The sequence below is a fragment of the Trachurus trachurus genome (assembly GCF_905171665.1).
Source record: "Trachurus trachurus genome assembly, chromosome: 6".
NCBI classification, from domain to species: domain Eukaryota; kingdom Metazoa; phylum Chordata; class Actinopteri; order Carangiformes; family Carangidae; genus Trachurus; species Trachurus trachurus.
The window spans coordinates 5,964,406-5,984,860 of NC_139897.1; the positions used below are offsets into that span (position 1 = coordinate 5,964,406).

At 42.2% G+C, this 20,455-nt stretch overlaps 2 protein-coding genes across 2 annotated transcripts in view; one reads left to right on the forward strand and one right to left on the reverse strand.

The window, feature by feature from the left end:
- Positions 1-20,455, reverse strand: part of LOC310987047 (unconventional myosin-IXAa-like) — a 183,305-nt gene that overhangs the window by 153,602 nt on the left and 9,248 nt on the right. The gene's annotated exons all lie outside the window — the stretch shown is intronic.
- The window catches only part of crabp1a (cellular retinoic acid binding protein 1a), a gene marked incomplete at its 3' end in the record, with an annotated part of 415,466 nt that overhangs the window by 133,823 nt on the left and 261,188 nt on the right, over positions 1-20,455 (forward strand). The gene's annotated exons all lie outside the window — the stretch shown is intronic.

Genomic DNA, 20,455 nt, shown 5'->3' on the forward strand with positions numbered 1-20,455 from the left:
GTGTTGCCCCAGTGACCGCTGGTGGGGAGGTCTACACTCTCGTTGGAGTTCATTCCTCGCAGTTGGTTGAAAAAGCAAAGTGATGTAAACACTGATTAAGAGAGAGAGAGTGGGAAGCCACAATACTGAAGACAACAATCCTCTGCAGCCCCCAAAAAGAATCCTTCCATAGATGTCCATCAATAATTGAATGGAGGGCCCTATGATCTAGGGCTGGACGATTAATCGAATTTTGATCGTGATTACGATTTTGGCTTCTCACGATCATAAAAACACTGTAATCGAAGAAAAACGATTATTTTTTTGTCTGTTGGTGTTTTATTCTGAAAAACACACATGCGCGCTTCCGCCCCCGCGCCTGCACTGCACTCCTCTCTCAGTTAATGCTGTGGACGAGTCCACTCATGTGTTGACGGCGGCGTTTAAAAATCAGCGCCAGTGAAGAGAGAGCAGCGGCCACCGCTCAGGACGAATGAACGGGAAATAATCATTTAAAACACTCGCTCGTCTCCTCAAAGCGGCCGCACAACAACAACCCCCCTCCTCCTCCTCCTCCTCCTCCTCTTCCCCCGGCCCGTAGGCTACATGTGCATATGTTTACAAAGCAATCTGTAGAGCGGCGGATAACGTTATACGATGTTACGACGTGTATTTGTGTAGTTTAATCTGTCATTAAGAGATCACTTATGGGGCGCGTCAAAAAAAAAAGTTATGGGGTGCGTTTGTGACGAGAGCTGGGACAGCGCAGCGGGGCGGAGGCTCTGATCTTCCCAGGTTGGATTTCATCCCAGAGACGCAATAAGCGACACACACGGAAGCAGAGAGCCTCCATTCTCCCTCTTAATAAGTTAAACCATGACAATTACTCCAAATCTGTTTATTCAAGGTAAAAATGTAGAAAAGTTAAGCTAAACATCCTGTATAGTTTCTGCTGCTGGATCATAAAACTTAAAAAAAAAAAGTTTTAAATTAATTTTGAATAAATATTTAAAATTATAAACTTAAAAACCTTAAACACACATTGGCACTGTTTATTTAAGGTAATAATGTAGCATGGTCAAGCTATAAATCCTGTACCCCCCCCCCCCCCCCCCCCATAATCGTGTAAATAATCGTGATTTCAATATTGACCAAAATAATCGTGATTATGATTTTTGCCATAATCGTCCAGCCCTACTATGATCTCAGCGATCACAGAAGCGCGGAATTGGCCAATTAAAAAGGAATCTATTTTTAACACGGAATACTGCCGAATTCTACATAATTTGACTGAAATGTTGTTTTCGTGTGGAAGATGAAACTTATTTCTGGGGAGGGAAGCAAATCTGGGTGGTGCAAAGATGCAATGACCACCTATTTGTCCAAAAGCCATGTGAAAAACAAGGAAATGTTTTTTTTTTAAAGGGACAACGAGGAGTTTTGGAAAAGCGAAGCGTTTTCACACTACATTTATGAGCCTCCGCGCGCACCGTAAAATTATTTTGACCGGCGCAAGACGGACTCATGTTTTCATTCATCAAGAATTAAAGTCAGAGGTTCAAAGAGGCTCACATACCGTCGTAGTTCTGACCATAAACGGCGATTCAGCTGCGTTATTCTCATGACTCGTTGCGAAACCGAAAGTAAAAAACGCTGGTCGGCTCGACCAGCATCTCCGCCACCACTAATAATAACAAAATAACGATAGAGACAGAACGATATATTTATCGAAAATGGGCCCATTAACAAGTGTGGGTAGCGGAGATTCATCCACATTAACGTGAGACTTTTTTATAACCGAATAGAAACTCCTCGTTGTCCCTTTAACTAATATAATTTATTTTACTGGAAACAGTTTAAAGCTCATAAGCATTAATATTTTGTTGCTACTTGACATACTTAGAGTAGTAGTGCAGTGTTATGCTGCATCATGCAGTATTTGTTCTAAAGGTATGGAGGGAAAAGTGTCTTTTGTTACCTCAATCATTTTAAAGTAATTTCTATTTAATGTGTGTACATTTTAGTCATTAATATTAAAAACACACTCTTTTTGTTCGGAAAATAAGAGTAAAAGGAAAAAGGAACTACTATCCCAAAAACAGATAAAACGGAATTTCCAAAAATTAAAACGGAAAAAACGGAATTTGGGCAAAAATAAAACAGATTTTATAGGACCCAATTTCTTTTTGATAATGAAAACATCACAGACAGAACACATGAATGAAGCAGCCTTTCTTTGACCTCAGCCTCATCCTGACCGTACATCCACTTTGCCTCATTTGCCATATCCGCTGTCTTTGCTTAAAAAAACAAACAGTGAGTACAGAGTGACTGACTGTGCTGTCAACTGCGGTGTTTCCACGGTGGTCAACTGTTTAGGTGGGCTTCGCCACTGACCACGAAATGGTCGCACAATGTCAGCAGCAAAGGCTCTGGAAGAGGTGGGACCCATATCCTGGAAATCCCTTCAGCCAGAAAGGTTGCGTTCAAGGGCAGCGCGCAGCGTTACGCAGCAGGATGGCAAGAGAATACTGGAGCACAGAGCACTTGATAAACTGATTATAAAGTCTTATTGTTTGATTGTTTGGCTTCACTGTATGTATACTGGGCTCACTGGAAAGTAGTATCATGAAAAACAGTGAAAAAAGTAGGTCATGTGCAGATATTCTTGCATATGAATAATTTTGAACACGTTATTGAGTATTATACGAGTATCAATGTTCTGACTGGTTATGAAAAATGACATCTGAAATCAAAACAGTAGCTGCAATGTTATATATAAATGAAGTAACGTGTTGCCCAAGACTCTTGTTACAACACTTTATAAGAGGAAATATTCAGCGATGGTGTTATTCTCCTCATTTACAGCTAATAACAACAAAGAGACTGACACACTGGAAAGGCCAGGCGTACAGTATGTATGTAGTGCAGTGGTACAGATAGGAAGGATCAGGGCAGCCTTGATAAGAAACAACAGATGAAGAAGACAAGAAGCTCCAGGGTGGACTCCTGTCACAGTGAGTCATGGGGCCGACCGCGGCCACGCGGCTGTCGAGAAGCGGCGTCACTCGAGTGACGGGAAGAGGAACCGTCGTGTCCTCCGTAGTCAGCAGAGACAGAGGGAGTTAAGAGCAGAGATGGAGGTCTGAGATCCTCAAGGTCGACACCGTTGACTTCAGTTAAAAACATCCGGCGCATTTTATTAAGCAAGATGGATGTAGAATGTCTCACAGAGCAGCATGGGAGGACAGAGGTACGAGTCACATCAGTCCATATACTTCCAGAAGAACAGGAAAATCAGATATATGAATAATACTATAATAATACTACATGTATATTATTCACCGCTCCATACCGGTATTGTGATCTACCTAAAATTTGCAACCAAACTAAAGTTTGCAATCCACCATCAAACAAGAATTTAAAAAGTATATTAAACCAAGTAGATTTCCGGGATTAAGACTGAATAAGTATAAAAGATCTATGGTGGACAAGGGTACCGCCGTAATCCAATCAACACCGGAAGTTGGTTTTCCACCATAAAGTGATAGTTTAATATATAAGTAATGATATATATTAAACCAAGTGGATTACAGAGATTAAAACTGAAGAAGTTTACAAGAAGACAGGAGGACATTTGTCTTTTCCCGTGTGTTTATTTTGCATGAAGTGACTAGATTTAAAACACTTCAACAATCATTCACACGACTCTACAGTATGTAAAACTAAGAAGTTAATAATTAGAAGAAGAAAAAATAATCGCAGAAATGTACTGTGTTAACTTTTCATCGATTTGCAATATATTATATTATGTAAACAACATATATAAATAATATAATATAATGAATAAGACACATGGAAGAAAGCATAACTTCCGGTTGGGATATCAGTATGGACTGGACCTATGGCGGCGCCCTCGGGTCCCTCTCTAAGGAGTGGGTCCTGGAGCGGGGCCTGTGGCCACTTCAACACAGTTGCAAAAGAAAAGAAAGAAACTTGGGGTGTTTCATTGAGGAGAAAGTGATTACTGTACGTGGTTAAGTGGTACTAGAGTTTCCGAGAAATGTCCCTTTGACATTTTGATTTGTTCTCTGAGGAAAAGCCTGTATTGTTTGCCTCGGCCCCACCTATTGTGTGTACCAGACCGTGTGTTTCAGCAAATTCAACCCGGCTGGACACAATAACAATACAAGGGCTTTGCTTCTGTACATTCATTGGCAGCCACTCACATCATCTTGCTCCCTGTTTTTCCACTCTCCAGAGAGAGAAAGAGAGAGAGAGAGTAGAAGCCGATCTTGGTTCTCATGTAACCGCATCAGCGAAGCTCCCACCCACCCTGAGATCCAGGAGGAAATGAGTCTCCAATTAGCCGAAGAGGAAGACGTTTCAAGGTCCTCTTTCTATTCTGGTGAGACACCACACGATAAAGAGGCGGTGGGGCAAACATGGAACTTTCACTTCCAGTTTTCTGCCGCAGAGCTCCAGCGCTGTGCTGCCTCTTCCACATGAATCATTTCCTGTGACGGCTTAGAAACGCACAGAGGGCAGAGGGAGATTGGCACATCCCCGAGATATACGTTACAGTTTCTGGACACTCTCCTTTCGCAAAGCTTCCCTGGCAGGGGGACAATGAAGTATGAGAAGCTTGAGAGTCTGAGGGTGAAGGACTTTGTGCCTCTGCTGCTGCTGAGATGTGAGCAGGTCAGACAGACTGAGGGGGGGGGCAGGTGATGAGGGGCTCTGCAGCTGCTTCAGCCCTCAGAGCACAGGGGCATTGCTCCAAATGAGACAGACAGATGAACTGAAGCTTTAGATGGCAGGGAGGACTCAGCAGGTTGACTCATGGTGGAGGGCTGAGGCACAGTAAGGCCTGCAGAGGGAAATACTCTGTACATGATGTCTGACCTCTTAAAATTGTTTCAAACGCCCAACAATCAAAATACTGTATGTCTCTGCTTGTGCCACTTGCTTTGGAGTCTTGTTTTAAAACTTAACTCAACACTAACACTAGTCTCGCTTTCCAGAGAAGAAAGGTCCGACTGGACCGACTCTGATTCTCAGATCGGAGTAAAAAAAAAAAAGCCTCGGCCGTTTGGATTTCTTTCAACCAATCACAATCGTTGTGGGACAACGAACTTTTGCTGTAGCCGGTCGGCAAACAAGCCAGAACATCCTTCTTGGAGATGGCAGAAACATACGGTTTTAATATCTTTACAGTCATATCGTAATATCCGTCGTTCCTGTTGATGTTTCCTTTCTCCGGGGGGGACTGTGAAAACTGCAACAGGAAGGCGGGGCTTCCACCGGGTGGCTCGTTCCGGCCAATGAGAGGCTAATCGCAGCAGCAAACTTCCTTCAGCTCAGACTACATTAACACTGAAGTTTGACAAAGACTAACAAGACATTGAGACTTCATCATTCATCAATCTGAGGGTTGTTTTTCTGAATGGATCAATGAATCTAAGTCTATAAATGGTTAACAAAGTCTAAGTGACATCTATAAATCTTAGGTTTTGTCTGACAATCTATACAAAACCCAAAGATACTGAATTTATGAGGATGCTCGGTGGTCGAGTGGCTAGGGAGAACGTTCCATAGTGGCATATGCCTGACCCGACCAGACAATCCTTTTCCTGTCCTATCAAAATAAAGGAAAAAAAACACCCAAAAATATCTTTTAAAAAAAGAAAAAAAGAAAAGATAATTCACTGTGATATAAGAATCCAAAGCAGAAAACCTTGATGTTAGAGAGGCTGAGAACAGCTACTTTGCCTGCAGTCAGCCAGTTATTGGAATAGTTGGTCAACTGACTAATCACTGCAGCTCCGTTTCAGACCACAAACAGCACTATGTGAAAACAAAGTAACAACAAGCAGTTGTTTTGGTGGAACCTCTGTTTTTGAGGCACCAGTGGGACAGTGAAATAGCTTTCAGTAAAATCCAGTTAAAGGAACAGATCCAGGACTGTGAGGACTCATCATCTTACCATTTCTAAAGCTTCAAGACAATCCTTAGAGTTTTCAGCTGGATCGGCGAACGCTGCAGATTTTCTGAAATCTCCTTTATCATCCACCTTTGTGGCAATGTGCTTCCACTTCTTAGTCAGACACGGGACAAAGAATGTTGTGTTCCTAAAACACCCACACTGCTGCGAGTGTAAATATCTCTCAGCGGGACACCAAACAACTGAAAAGAAACAGAGGGAAACAGAAACAGCGACTGAACCGTGATACTCTGAGTTAATTCTATATCAGATACGTCTCAAACAGCTACACGACTGGAGCTGTGGGCTGAATGCGGAGCCGCCGCCGACTGCTCATCTTCTCTTTTCGGCCAGGTGATTACATTGTTAAGTGAAGACCTCTGGCACTGAACGCTCCACTGCATCCCATCATTGAAAAAATGGCCGACGCGCTAAGAGACGGTGCACAGTTGTGACCCTGGAGGCTGAGAGGGGAACAGAAAGGCCTGTTTGGTGAGGATGAGTCAAAACGGGCTCATAAATCAAGTTCTTACCTCAATGAGATCAGCTGCAGTGGTTACAGTTACTCACTCAAACCCCAAACAAGCTCATACACAGAAATGATCCCTCACATGATTGCATTTACAGCTGGAGTCCTTCACACAGACCCAGACTCTCAGAGATCTGTTCATCCTTCTTTAAAACCACTGTCTTTTACATTTTCCTTGACATCTTCATCTGTTTTTCAGGAAATTATGGTTGTATCTGTTTACAGTATTGAGGTGTATGATTCTCATTTGTCATGAGCTCATGTTGAGCTCTTCTTGCTGCTTTAGTTCTGGTCTTGTTTATGTTCTGTGACCACGTACAGCATTTACCGTGCAGTTCATATCTGAAGCTTAACTCCACAGAAGAGCTGCACTGTTTTTTGAGCGTATTCACTCTTACTAAAGTTCATATTCAAGTTCAAGTTAGTGACTTTTGTCAGAGACACTGAGATCTAGGTTTAAAAACCAAAATCTGTAATTCCAGTGTTCCCTTGTAATAAAAAGCTGACACCAAACCAAATAATGAAAACTTTCTACAAATGCTACTTCGTATATGCATACTATTAGGCTATTATTATGAATAATATTATTATTAGAGTTATTATGAATTGAGTTATTAAAAGTAGTACATTCAGGGAAACATAAGTTATTTTACAGGGAGATAGTGGGACTAGATAAGCTAAGACTTCTCCCCACTCCTTTTTGAACATGTGTTGACCTACTTTACTATTTTGTTGTTATTGCTTATCTGTTGTGTTGTTTTATTTCATTTTTTCTCATGTTCAAAAGAAAGAAAAAAGAAAAAAATGGTACAAAGTACAAAGGGAACACTGAAAGCTAACACTCATATACTTCCTTGCTTTATCGTGGATGGACTGATGGTTTAAGTCCTATAGCTGTGCAGCTGCTTGATGCCCGGCAGCATCCTGCTGTCATGACTCAATCAGGTCGCTAACAAGAAACAGTTGAGCTCATAATCCTCTGCAAAACTGCAACTCTGTCGGTTTGACACTTCGGTTTTTGACCAAAATACGATGTATGAGTTAGTGAACTTCTTCTGAGGCGCTGGTGAGTCTTTATGACAGTGGTATCAATCTTGCCAAGCGAGAAGGCATCTTTCCCCAAAACGTCAAGCCACTGAATTAGAGAAGAAGAGCTTTTATCATGAAGTGAAAGCAAAAAACCTTCTCAACCTTCATACACAGCCCTGGAATATTCTCATCCACTGAGCTCCAGAAACCCCTCGAAAACATCCAGCTATGGTTTTACCTGAAATCAGACGCCTGTGCCCAATCATTATCCCCGGTCCTGGGGTTACCATGGCAACAGCCCTGGCTCTGTCACCCTCTCTGCCCTCCCAGTCCAATCCTGTACAGATTAGAAATAATACAGTGGAACTGAATCCTCTGTGGATTATGTCACAGAATCAAAGAGTATGTGACAAACTCAGAGCCATATATGCTCTCTGTTCAGACCCCAGACCTGCAGCTGAGCCAACCCACCACAACAACAAAACCCTCATTTCTCCTGAGGACCAAAGGCCTGTTTTCTCTCAGCTTGAAAAAAAATAATAGTAAGAAAAAGTGAAAGGGCTGGAGGTGTCAGATTCCACATTTATGTTTGCTGAATCCCTCAGGATGATGTCAGAGACGCTCAAACACTCATTTAAAGGAGACATATTCTGCCCCTTTTCCACAAATTAAAATAGTCCCCAGGTGTCTTAAAGACATGTCTGTGACATGCTTTGGTCAAAATACCCCAAGGATCAAACGTCAAAGCTCTTTCCATCCTCTCAAAACAGCCCTGTTCAGAACGGCTGGTTTCAGTGCCTGTCCCTTTAAATGCAAATGAACCACTGCTTGCCCCGCCCCTTCTACTGGTACCAGGTAGGGGTGGTAATATGCAAATTCAAAAACTAGTTACATCATGGGATGACGACTGAGGGAACAGCTCATAAAAACCACATGGATTTCAATCTAGGGAGTCTGAAAATTACAGATTTATTTTGTCAATTCTCACATTTTGGGGACCAGAAGGCAAGACAAACACCCAAATATCTGTTAAAGAGCCTTCAAAAAGTGATATTTCCATAACAGTAAGCAGTAATGAGGCCTGGTAGCCGACAGCTTCTTCTGATTGGGACGTTTATATTAAGATGCATCACATTCATGATGGCATTTTCAAGAGAGAGCCTGTGCAGACGCGAAAGAGGGTCCGCCTGCAGCATCAGCCACCAGTCCTCACAGGCCCTGAGGGAAGGCATGAGTTCTGTACCAGTGTGTGTGTGTGTGTGTGTGTGTTTGTGAAGATATCAATGACATGGATTAGGTACACTCCATTTAGTTCCAAGAATGCAGCCATTAGGCCAAACGCAGCTCCCACAAGGATGAGCCTCAGGGCACATTTCATAAAACAGTGTCTTACACAAACACACAGGCATCATCATCATCATCATCATCATCATACTCTCCATGAAGAAGCATGAAGAGCTGTGTCGTCTCGGTCATTACCATGAAATCATACACCCACACACACACATTATGGTGATATTCTGTGAATCTCCACACACATGACCACACAGAGATGAATAATACAAAGGACATGTGTGTGAATCGGCTCTGGGGGCAGGAGAGATGAAGACATGCTCATCAATAAATCACGTATGGATGGAATGGGGGTAATAGAGAGGAGAGGAGGGCCCTCACACTGAGCCAGCACATCTCACACACGTACGTACCACACACACTGCCTGAACAGCAAGGTTCACAAAGCAGAGGACAGTAAAAAAGTGAATGAAGAAATCTATTGTGAGTAAATGTGATCAGAAATGTAATAAACCATGAGATGATGATGTGTTTTCTCCACTCCAGCACGTCGACAGTTTTTACTGCTCGGAACTTGGAGACAGAACGAAGCAACAACTGCATTAAGTCGAGTGTCTGTCTGCCAGTGGTCTGACATCATTACCTGAGTGGATCTATTTACTGCAGCAACCACCAGCTCTGAGTGACAAACAGAGGCAGAGCTGTCTCCACTTCCTTTAAAGATCGACCACAAACTCTGACTGCATCCTACGAACGCACGCACACACACCTCTATAAAAAAACACAGATAAATACAGCCACAACACGCTGCAGCAACTACTGTACCCACGATGAAAATGCGATGAGATGTCAAATCAATGAATGACTTGCACAGATGATCACTACTATTTATGGGGGTTTATTCTTTTTTTTTTATTTAGTTATTTACTTATTTTATTTTTCGTTCCATTACTCACTTGATACTTCTGTTGTGTTATTATTACTGATTCAATGACTAGTAACATCATTTACTATTGTATTAATCAGTATATGTACGCATGAGAGGATATGCTTTGTTCTTGTTTTTTTTGTGTGTATGTGTATAGTATATGATATGGATGAACTGAAGAAAGAAATTAAAAATATATTTTAAAAAATATATATTCTTTTTTTCCCCCCGTAGTGCTGCCGGGAGAATAAAATGTGAAGATTAAGCTCCTCAAATGCCATCCATCCATCCATCAAAAAATATGCATATAAATAACGTGTCTAGACATGATTAAAATGTTTAATAATATAAATAATCATGAAAGTAATTACATTTTTAAAGTTAGTTTAGTCATTGCATCATTAAACAATGCAAAATGTCTTGGACTTATAGAATGGGAAAACTCCAACACTAGGCTGAGGCTGAGCAATTACATAACTTTATCACTCACTCAGTCAGCAACAGAGCTGTTTATAGGGCTGCATTTTCAACATATTCTCATATCATTATGTTTATGAATCATCTTTTTAATATTTATTCATATTATTCATCGTAGTTTGTGTTCAGCGCTTGTGTTAAATGTTCACTTCTCCTAACTAGGACCAATTAATTTGTTGGGGGAACAACCCAGTTTCCCCACGTGGATCATTAACATTTCATCTTACACAAACACACACGTCCAGCACACTGCTGGGCTGGCAGCGCTACATCCCAGCATAGAGCTGGCAACACACACACACGTCAGGAAAACAAAAGGCCCATCTAATCACACACACATACAGTCCACAAGGAGATCTAGACATGCAGCACAGACGCCGTCTCCCCTCCCCCCTCTCTCTCCTCCCTCCATCCAGTCACCAAATCCACTTAGAGGCCAGTGTGGGACTCTCTGATTGTTTTCTCTGGGGCAGCAGCTGCTCCGTCTCGACCACCTAATCAACTGTCAGTCAGGCGGAGATGCACTGGAGAGGTGGGAGATTTAAATTTCCTTCAATAGTGAACAGATCCAGGCTGTCTGGAGCTTTCACTTGAAACACACAGTGTAACCAATGATGAATTTTAAGTAAGGAGCCGTTGAATTTCTAAATAATGATTCTCATCTGTTAATTCCTCCAATTTTCAGTCTTCATACCACCTTGACAAATCCCACATTGTTTGAAAGCTCTACGTCTGAGTTTATCCGTTCAAAGAATCAAAATCTAATCTATGTATGCAGGGCCGTTGCTAGGAATTCTGGGCCCCCTGAGAGAATACTAAAGTGGGCCCCTGCCCCCTGACTTTTCCACTTTTTTTCTTAGACTACGTATGTATTATCATTTTTTACTTAGCCTACTTTGTTTTGATGCTAATGCAGCATTACTATGAGTATTAGTCAGGGTCTTATGCAGAATAATTCAGTCATACAAAGATTAGACTACTGGGGTTTTTTGTGGGCCCTACTGGTCGCTGGGCCCCTGGAGTTATCATCACCTTTCTCCCCTATACAACGGCCCTGTATGTATGTAATGTATTATCTCTTCATCAAAAACATAGCAAAAGATCTTAATGCTGTCATGGAAAAGCATGATGCCAGTAAAATGATTCAGAGCACAGAAACCAGAGACACACCTGTCACCTGTCCAGCACAATCACTGCGGCTGTGTAGCATGTAACCCCTGAAAAGAGGAAGTAACAACACTGACAGGTGACCCAGTATGTTACCATAAGGATGTAAAGAAGATTTTCTCCAGATTTCAAAAATGAGTGCAAACATTTGGGATAATATCTGGACTTAATTAAAAGTGATGTGTAAAATACACAAAGGTACACGTTTTGGCCATGTGACTGCATCCATCTGACTTTCTGGAGGGGGGGTTCACTGTGTAATTGATGAGGTCACTGGTCAACAGTTTTCTCTCCTTCTTCCTGTCCAGTCTAAACCAAACTCCAGACTATTTTTCTGACAATGATTCCAAATCTCTGTTAATAATTATTTTATTTCTGGCAAGAAAAGGTATCTTGCTGCGGTGGTCAACTCCCCAGGTCCCTACAGTCCACATGTGGATATCACAGATACCGTCTCTTATATTCCTCTTGAGAAGCTGACTCATGATCTTAATCACAAATTGGACAACTTCTGGAGGATCTGGGAACCACTGCACTCCTTCCTACAGAAACTCTAATTCTCCATCTGTCCCTGGAAGATGTGGGCTGGCTGCCCTTTCATATATTTCATATGTGCTCCTCATTTACCTGCTGTATTCTTGTATTCTCACAGTTTTTTTTTTTCCTATTTTCTTCTTTTTAAACCACATTTTTATATTGCAGCGTTCACTGTTAGTTTGGGTGGGACTTTTTTGTTCTGAGGGTTTTGTTTTTCCATTGTTTGTGCTCATAAAATTGCCAACCAATTAAAAGAGTATTAGGAAAATGTAATATAACATGTGTTTGCTCATTAGACATTTTAATGTGGAGAAGTTACAGATCAACTTAAAGAGAGAAACGGTTTACTTAAAATAGTAGTAGTACAAGTCAATGCACTGACTCAGGATTCTCAGTTACACAGCAACAGTCATCTAAATACAATAGTGTTAACACTAGCTACTGGTCATACCAGACCAAATAAGGCTGAGAGGTTATGAATTGAAGAAGAGTGTGTTTTGTTTCTCACTGAAGTATCTTCTTTCTGCATGTTACACAGTGTAACATGTTTCCTCTGTATAAATATACAAGGACAATAACCAGCAGAACAACAAACCACAGAGACAGTAATCTGAACATCTCTCTGATGCAACATGAGCAAAAACAGATGATATGCATGACAGAGGTAGAAAGGGTTGAACTGTTTAACTGTTCAATTATAGATTGATTTGCTGATCGCAACAAGTGTTTATTGTCATATGCACAGTGGAAACATGTTTCCCTGTTGCCCACAATGAAAGCCAGCAGTGTGAAATCAAAGTATAAAATAATAAAACATAGATGTATGTGTGTTTTATTACTTCTTTTATTTTTTATTTATCTAGTTAATCATTTTATTAATTTATTTATTTCATCCATTTCTACTCTTATTATTTATTCTTATTTTAATCCCCCCCATTTCTCTCCCCTTTTCATTCATCTATTCATTTTATTATTTATTTAGGCTACTCTTATTGTAACTCATTCTACTGTACAGTCTATCACACATTTTCAAAGTCATATGTCAGGAAATGTTTTGCAAAATGTTTAAAGGGACATTGTGTAACTTCTCCTGTTATCCATTCACGAAAATCGATTATTTCGTTCAAAAGTATGTTTTTCATTAATCAGTAATCCCCCCATCAACAAACTGAAGTGTTCCGGTAAGCTCTGAATTTGCCGTTCATATCATTCATATCTACATCTACATCGATATACAGAGGCTTGTTTATGCCGTCACGTGCAGCAGCTGTCGTCTGTCTGCCGTCTGCCCAATTTCATGTGAATGCAGAATGAAAAATACGATTGAGTTGCTTGCGATATACAACCGCAATGCAACACAACACATTCCTACACAATGTACCTTTAAAATGTTTAATTAAAAAGTTCTAAAAATAATAATATAATAAAACGTCTGGAATTTTTGTTTTATAAAATGAATTTCAAAGATAATCATGGAAAAAGCTGCAACTCTCCTGTGGATGGACTGAATGCTGCAGCTCTGATTGACCTGCACCGCCTCCAGGACGGCAGAGAGATGGAAAAATCATTAATGACAAGCACGTTGTGTGTGTGTAGCGTGCGTGTGTGTGTGTGTCATGACTCAAAGACCCTTCATTCACACCCATGTAGCCACAGCGGGGAGAGCTTTCACACCCTGCTCAGACTAAATTAAACCCCACTGTGCTCACCTTGACCTAAGCTCTTTTAACACAGACACACACACACACACACACACACACAGTCTTATCACTGTCACAGATCCAGCCTCATCACACACACTCTCTCTGGTGAGACTTTTCAGCGCCGTGACAACAGCCAACCACATCGCCACCACTCAGAAGCCACGAGCCAATCGGCCACTTCCCTTCGCTCGTCCCTGGCCAATGGGAGCCCTCCGTCTGCATCTCTAGTTTTACATGAGCGGCTTTCGTTATTGTTCCAGATGAGACTGTAGCGCTGCTGCTGCTCAGCTCTCATTATTCCACCAAAGAGCTTGTGCTGCCTCAGAGGAAACCCAGCTTTTCATCTACAACAGCTGTGGTGCCACCAATCCCTGATGCATGCACACACTACACACTACACACTACACACTCCCCCAAAATGATTAACTGGAGCCCCGTATTCATCATCTGCATGTCCACTGACTGTACACACTGAACTGCCCCTTCAATAACCCAATTATCTTTATTATTCCTTGTACGTGGTGTAAATCTTGTCCATAATTCAAAAGGTATTACAGCTATTGAAGCCAAATGAAAAGATTGTTATATTACATTAGATTCATCTCTCTAAAGCTGTTTACACATCAAGAACAAGAGAAAGAACACTGATAAACCCTACATCACACACACAGAAGTCACATATCTAACTGTAAAACAGGAGCAGGACGTGAGGACGTTTTTACTGAATCTGGTCTAAAAAGAGAGAAAACAACAGTCCGTCTTACCTGCAGGCTGGGAGTTCATAAACAGAGCTGCGACTACTCTCTGAAGCTCATCAGCACAGACTCTTATTGTTACAACTATAGCTGCCGGAGAGAGAGTCTGGTACCTAGCAACTGCTGCCTGTCAGAGGAGGCTGGAGAGGTATGTGTGGAGCATGAATGAATGAATGGATGAATGAATGGGGTAGAGAAAAGATGAGAGCTGAGCTTTGAACTCCAGCTGATTGCTTCATTAACATACTTATGATGATGATGATGATGATGAAACAGGACAAAAGCAGCCAGAATAAGACGGAGCTGAAAACACAGCTGCTCCTGCTGCTGCTGCAGGTTGTTGTTGTTGTGGCGTCACCTATCAGTTTTCTAATCAATCTTTTTTTTTTTTTATTAATATTAGCAATGACAATAAATTAATCTTAAATAATAAGTATACTATCAAATATTATCAGCTTTCAACTAATTGATTAATCATCGTTTCTGTTCTAAGTTGCTCCATCAATACTGTATGTGAATATATGAAGGCGATGACAGCAGGAGGGAGGAGCCTCATAAAGAGACAGAGATGGATGGTGATCTCTGGTGTTTGTGGAGCCCAACAGGACAGAAGGAAACTGATGAGGATCCTAATAGAGTATACAGAACAATGATGAGCTGCAGCAAACAGTTATTAGTGGCTTGGATACCAGCCCAGATATTGACTTCATTTCTATATCGGGTATAGGATAATGGAGCTGATCCATGACGCCGATCTATTCACTTCACTTCTATGTTCAGTTCAGTTTATTACGTACTGAAGGAAATTGATTTGCAGCAAATAGAAGACAGACATACAGATAACAAATAAATGCCAGTGCCAATAGTGAAAGTTAGTACATAAAAGAAAGTGATAGGAAAAATAAAGAAAATAACAGAATAGAACAGAATTCTCCCCTATTTTATTGTGTTGAGCTTTTTCACTGCAACAGGGATAAAAGAGGCCGTTGCACGCTGATGCATTCTAACACGGCGGCCAGATGGCAAAAGGTTAAACTCTAGGTACAGTACAGAATCGTTCCAGCCTTGTTTGTCACTCGTGCTACATCAGGTGTCTACAGCAGGTAGACAACAAAGGCAGGGTGTACAGTTTATTAATCCAACAGTGATATTAGATACACACAGGTATCAGTGTCGGCATCAGCACTGAAAAAACCGGATCAGTGCATCCCTAGTTGTTAAAAATAAATCTATATACCATGTCATTTTTTAGTTAAAGGGACATTGTGTAACTTCTCCTGTTATCTATTCACGAAAATCGACTATTTCATTCAAAAGTCTGTTTTTCATTAATCAGTAATCCCCCCCATCAACAAACTGAAGTGTTCCAGTCAGCTCTGAATTAGCCGTTCATATCATTCATATCTACATGGAGCGGGTAAGCTCGGTGCTGGCTGCCATGTGGTGTCGCCATGTTTTTACGTTCAGTGGCAGCGTGACGGTAGGAAACCACGGAAACTCACCGGAGACACCGGAGCTGTCGGCTCAGGTCGAGATGCCGTCTGTGAAAAGTCACCGCGGTAACGCAGTGAGGAGGAATGGAGCGTTACACTGATGCTGCATTCACGTGCAGTCGGGCAGACGGCCGTCGCTAACAAACCAGATGTCATTTTAGTCACAGAAGTCCAGAGAAAGCCGGTAAAACGTGGGTCAGGTAAACAATACGACATCGCCATGACAACATATTGTCACGTGTATTGTTTTGCCTCGTGCTGACGGATCACTTGTTTACATAGAGGCTTGTTTATGCCGTTACGTGCAGCAGCTGTCGTCCGTCTGCCGTCTGCCCAATTTCACGTGAATGCAGCATGAAAAATACGATTGAGTTGCTTGCGATTTACAACCGCAACGCTAGATGGGAGTAATTCCTACACAATGTACCTTTAATATGAGTATTTGCAGCTTTTCTATGTCTCATGTGAAACCAAACAGAATGTTCTTGCAGCATCTTGACACTGACACCGCCACGTACATAGAGTATTTAAACCAAATGATTGATCGGTTCATGGCAAAAAAAAAAATCAGCAGATGAATCTACTCTGAAAACTATTGTTGGTTGCAGCTGTACGAGCGTGAAACCAGCTGATAGGGGAACATATAAAGAATAAAGGACAATGGGGAGCGTGTGATGTGACACATGACTGTGTTTTAAACAAAGAGTTTGAACCACTGGGGGAGAAAGAGTGTCAGTTCCTCTACATTTTACTACGATCAGATAATAGGTTTCAGACACGGCCATTTACATTTTAGTCAAATAGCTCTCACCCAGAGGAAAAGCGGAATTGAACCCAGTTTCATGTGTTGCCACGGCATTAAAAACTCCTGCTTTGCACAGTACAGCACAGCAGAGGGCAACCACAAGAGCAGACCTGTGTATAGTCTGAACCTGCATCGTCTGACATTCACCGTGACTGTGACTTTGAGCCACTGAAGCGCTGCCTCCTACCTGCTACTATATCCGTAGCGAGGCGTCCCAGTTTAGAGCCAAGCAAAGAGGACAGACTGCGGGGACGGAGCAACTTTCAGACAACCTTGGCAGCGTGACTAAGCTTTCAGGAGCAGAGAGGGAAAGAGAAAAGATGGAGGAAGAGGAGAGGAAAGAGGAACAGATGATAACAAGAGAGCGTGGACAGAAGGAAAAAGGATGATGACGGGTTGTGTTCACTCGTTTTACACCATCATATTTCACATGTTTTTCTTCTGGCTAATAATTGTTTTCATCACTGACTCATCAATCGGCCTGAGCAGTGAAAAATACGGTTCCACAGAACACAATCTCATCAAATGTCTTGTTTGCTCTCATATAAGAATCAGAAAGTTCTTAGACACAAAAACCTGGTCATTCTCCTCTTATTATTATCAAATCAAACTGATTTAGAATCAAATCTTTTAGCAAATCACTGCAGCTCTGTTCTGAATTCTGCTCTTCTTCCTTTATAAACCACACAACAAGTCTGCAGAGATAAGACGGCAAACAACAGGAAACAGAGAGAGAACATGTAGCTGCTGAATCCCTGGTTTCATTCTGATCAGGGAGCTTCGTTGCACATCGTAACCTTCCCTCACACACATCCTGTCCCTGTTCCTGCTGACACTGTCAGAATAAATAGATTATCTGACCTATATATATCTGATCAGAGAATATTCCACCAACACCTGAAAGGCGTCAGTTCCTTATTTAGTAGCCAGTTCTTTAAATCAGGTCACTAACACAGGAGCTGTGGATGTGTCATGTGGACCTGCAGCGACAGATGTGTTAAAGCAGATGTGTGGAAGTGATACAAAACATTTTTTGGTGAGGAAATTAACAGCTCTTTTTCTACAATCTACCTGATATTGCACCCCATATACTGGGGCGAGACAAATATCTTTTAAAAATATTATTAGCAGCCAGTAAGAAAACCGTAACTCAAAGCTGGTTACAGACCACACCTCCAGCAGAGTCAGACTGGATCGATGTTGTGACCAATATCCAAAATATGGAAAGGATGATCTTTTCCTTAAATCTACAGACTGATAAATATTTGCACTATTGGGAAAAATGGATTGTGTATACATGTCCACAAGAGATGCTCATTGAGCCATCATTGTATTTGTAACTCCATCAGTATAACTAACGTCTGAATGAATGTATAGGTGACCAACTGTTTGTTCTATGTCTCTCTGTATGTTGTTGTCTATGTTCCTTCTATAAAAAGAAAGTACAAAAAAAGAAAAAAGCAGACATGTGGATGACAGAAGCATCAGACTTTGTTTGGTGCCTCATCAAACTGAGCGAGCCACACCCAAGTCCTCTGGTCGCAGACTGCTTTGTTCTGGCTCTGGCCACCACTGCCTCTCTCTACATCACTCTCTCTCTCTTTTACACACACACACACACACACACACACACACAATGCCATATTGCAACAAAGCAGTGGCAGACAGCAGGTCACATGCTCGTCTGTCGTACAGTGTGCGTGCGTGTATTCAAATTCCTCTCGCGTGTGTTTGTTTGTGTGTGTGTGTATCCGCCGCCAGCGCCCTTCCTTCAGCAGGGCGTCGTTTGGCTCCGGCTCCTGCAGCCCGCAGCCCGCCAGCCCACGGTCCTGGATCCAGACGCTGCTCGCAAAACTAACTGACAGCACAGACGGCGCAAATATGAGAGTGAGACAAGCACTTATTAAAAGACAGTAATTCAGCTCTCAGGGAAGTGGCACGAGCGCTAAGTAACGCAGCCTCCCCAGTCTGCAGGCGCGCTGTCAGATACGGTTAACAGCCCGACCACAGACATAAAGTGAGATGTGACATTACCAGCTGCCTGAGAACACCCCCCGAAATGACACGCTGCTAATTGCAGAGGGGCGAGAGTTTTTCTTACAACTGATTATCCCTCTCAGGAGTTGTTGTTGTTGGTTTGTTTGTTTTTTTAGTTGTTGTCGTCGTTTTTTTCCACAGGCGGAGGAGTCTGGCCGGCCTGAGGTGAGAGCGGCTGGCTGTGCTAGATCTGTCAATCTCAGAAACAGCTCCATCAATCTGCCGCCAGCGCAGGGAGACCAAACAATGCCGGCGTCAGCAGCAGCAGCAGCAGCAGCAGCAGCAGCAGCAGCAGCAGCAGCAGCAGCAGCAGCAGCAGCAGAGCTACAACACACACCGAGGAGCTGATGCTGACTGAACACCTGAGTGGAACACAGAGCACGCAGCAGGGGTGTGGTGGTGAGGGGACGCGGGGGGGGGGCTCCCATAGTGAGCCAGGGTTTATCTCGTATTTCCAAGAGCATTGTCCCACTTGTATTCTGGTGGTTTGATCACAGACGAGCGTCAGTGACAGTGACTATAGTTGTAAACTCTGTCAGTGAGTGTTTTCTGGCCGGTGATGTGACTTATTTATCAAGGATACATTGGCGTGCCCGCCAATGTATCCTGGCCTTATGGATCACTGATAAAGCTCCCACACTCAGTGGAAACAAACTGTGTCTAGTTTCATTCCATTTGAATCTATTCTACCGGACATGAGTTCCATTTCTTGAATACCTAGGTGCCACTGCATCTCGTAGGATGGGGTCAGGGCTTGTGGATCTGGCCTGGGAAAAATATGTAGAGCTATGATATTAAACTTATGTATCATACTATCCTCCTTGGACTCCCTGAATACTTGTCATTTTTTTATTACTAATTTTTTTTCCATTATTTTACTCATTACTCAGTTTTATTTTCCTTTGTCAAGTGACTGTATTTTGTGCACTGTTGTGACATGTCAAGACCGAAATAACTTAAAACTAAACTAAACTATGTTTTATGTTTTTCTTGTTGCATCTGCAAAAGTTTAATAAAAATGGATACATTGGCATTTATTCAGTACATTGATCAAAATATAGTGTTGATGTGAGTGTGTGTGACCTTGGCTATATAGTTGCAATGTGGTGATGGTGATTTTGTTTATTGGAACTGATTATAGTTTCCATATCTGGCAAACATCTGTGCACACACAGTATTCATTTTTTTAATGACGTCATAAACAGCCGTAAAATACCCCCACTAAAAAATATCACCACTACACCACTGCACTGGAGTGAAGGATCCCCCCCCCCCCCCCCCCCTTATCCTAAGTGACGTAAATCACAGCTGAGTGCAGCATCACTACATCTCACGCTGGAATACACAGGAACGTGATATTCTTCAGTTGCTGTGTGCAGCATCACATCCTCTCAGCCTCTCAGCCTCCTGCCACTGTTGTTTTTGCTGCGGGCTCCTCAGACCAACGTCCAGCTGCAGCAGCGGTTTGGCTTCTAGCTGCACTCAGCTGCTCCACTCCAAGTCAAAACACAACACAAAGCAACTTCACAGGCCGTTAAGCACGGTGATTAACGTGATATTTCATTGATGGCTGCAGGGAGATTGTGCTGCGTGGACCTCTGACTGCAGGGTCAGGCAGCGCGGCCACCCCCCGGGCTTTTAGGGATTCAGAGAAGTGATCAAAGACACTTCGGCAGGGCAGATGACTTCTAGCTTACTGCTTCCACTGAGGTCATGTGGATCATGTGGATGGGCTCTCTG